This window comes from Octopus bimaculoides, chromosome 3, assembly GCF_001194135.2.
Source record: "Octopus bimaculoides isolate UCB-OBI-ISO-001 chromosome 3, ASM119413v2, whole genome shotgun sequence".
NCBI lineage: Eukaryota > Metazoa > Mollusca > Cephalopoda > Octopoda > Octopodidae > Octopus > Octopus bimaculoides.
The window spans coordinates 50,701,453-50,703,287 of NC_068983.1; the positions used below are offsets into that span (position 1 = coordinate 50,701,453).

General features: G+C 32.8%; 1 long non-coding RNA gene across 1 annotated transcript in view; it reads right to left on the bottom strand.

The window, feature by feature from the left end:
- Positions 1–1,835, bottom strand: part of LOC106871991 (uncharacterized) — a 9,512-nt gene that overhangs the window by 2,758 nt on the left and 4,919 nt on the right. The window contains exon 2 of the long non-coding RNA XR_001409727.2: positions 957–1,025. This is a non-coding gene — a long non-coding RNA (uncharacterized LOC106871991). The remainder of the gene's footprint in view (positions 1–956; positions 1,026–1,835) is intronic.

Genomic DNA, 1,835 nt, shown 5'->3' on the forward strand with positions numbered 1-1,835 from the left:
ATATACATACATACATACATATATACATACATGCATACAATCATACATACTCTGTGCTAAATTTAGACCGGTGCTGAAACGATAATAATACCAGGAAGAATGTGTCCTTCAAATGTTATTTTGCATGACACAAGCCCCGAAATTTGTGGGAAGGGGGCCAGTCGATTATATCAACGCCAATACACAACTGGTACTTAACTTATCAACCCCGAAAGAATGAAAGGCAAAGTCGACCTCGGCGGAATTTGAAATCAGTACGTAGTGACGGGTGAAATACCACCAAGCATTTCGCCCGGCGTGCTAACGATTCTGCCAGCTCGTCGCCTTATCTTATACTTAATATAATATAGCAAGCACTCTCATATCAATTTGTTCCGAACTCACTTATCAATTTGAAATACTTGGCGTGCAGATTCTTATTGTAACTTTTACTCAACAGAAATTCTTCTTTAAACTCCTAAATGTATCATTGGATTTTTTTTTTTATATCAACTTTAAATTTCCACATCATTCTTTGAAATCTGTGGATACGTATAACATCATCATGATAGGTTTGGGAAATTTTTTAAGCTTAAAAATATGTTGGATACACTTGACAGTTCCTGTTTTTTAACTTTTTATTATTCGTATCATTGTATCAATAAAATATTCCAAGTTATGTTTCACAATTTTGCTAAACAAAATTGAGATTCCCATTTGGGATATTGCATGTACATTATTAACAGTGGTGTAATTTTTATAATTCCATCCGATATTTCCTAAATTCACCGAATAAATGGCATCTATTATTTCATCCCTGATGCAATGTGTCAGAGAGTTTTTTATATGCAGAACTGAAAAAGTGCGATGGAATTTTACAGAAATCAATGAGGAAATACTACAGCATTCATGAGACGACGTTATTAAACTCAGTAAATTATAGGCTCCAGATATGGCAAATAATTGAAGCTACTTACTTGCAAATACGATCCCCGTTTTCCTGAGATGATTTTGAATGGCTGCCAGAATGCAGCTGATTGGCAGCTCTATAATAATAATATCCAAATTGTCACTGAGAATTTCATGATAACCCTTACAACGAACATTAAGATAATCAATTCCCATTATTATAATGTACGCTCCTGGAATTAATACATTTTATATTCCTATAATAACTCAAATCTTGTATAGTTTATTACATAATTTTCTACTGTAAGTTTTTTATATCATCATGCCAATATGTATTTCATGTTATACCAGTAACGTTTCGCTTTAATAAACGCTAAAATGCTCTCTTCATTCAAATTACTAGAATACTGAAATAATTTATTACTGTACAACATAAAACATTATAAATCCCATATAGTACATACATAAATAATGCATTAACAAATTTATTCAAATTTTGCATTATACTATACCAAACTTCCGAATTCTCCTTAACAAATATATGAGGCTTCGACTAAAAATAATGTAATAATACACTGTGTTAATGAGACACTGAAAGCTGGGTTTCTAAACGACGGATACCGCATCATACCCTTTTTTCTGAAATTGTTATTGAGTGGTTTTATGGAAAGACATTTTCAGTATCTTCTCTGCAGTATATACTATTCTTATTTTACTGGTTATAGTCATTTGACTGCGACCATGCACTGCCATTAAGTCGAACAAATAAACCCCCGGGACTTACTCATTGTAAGCCTAGTACTTATACTATCGGTATCTTTTGCCGAACCACTAATTTACGGGGACGTAAACACACCAACACCGATTGTCAAGCGATGGTGGAGGTAACAAACAAAGACACACATCCATACATACTTACATACGTAATATATATATATATATATATA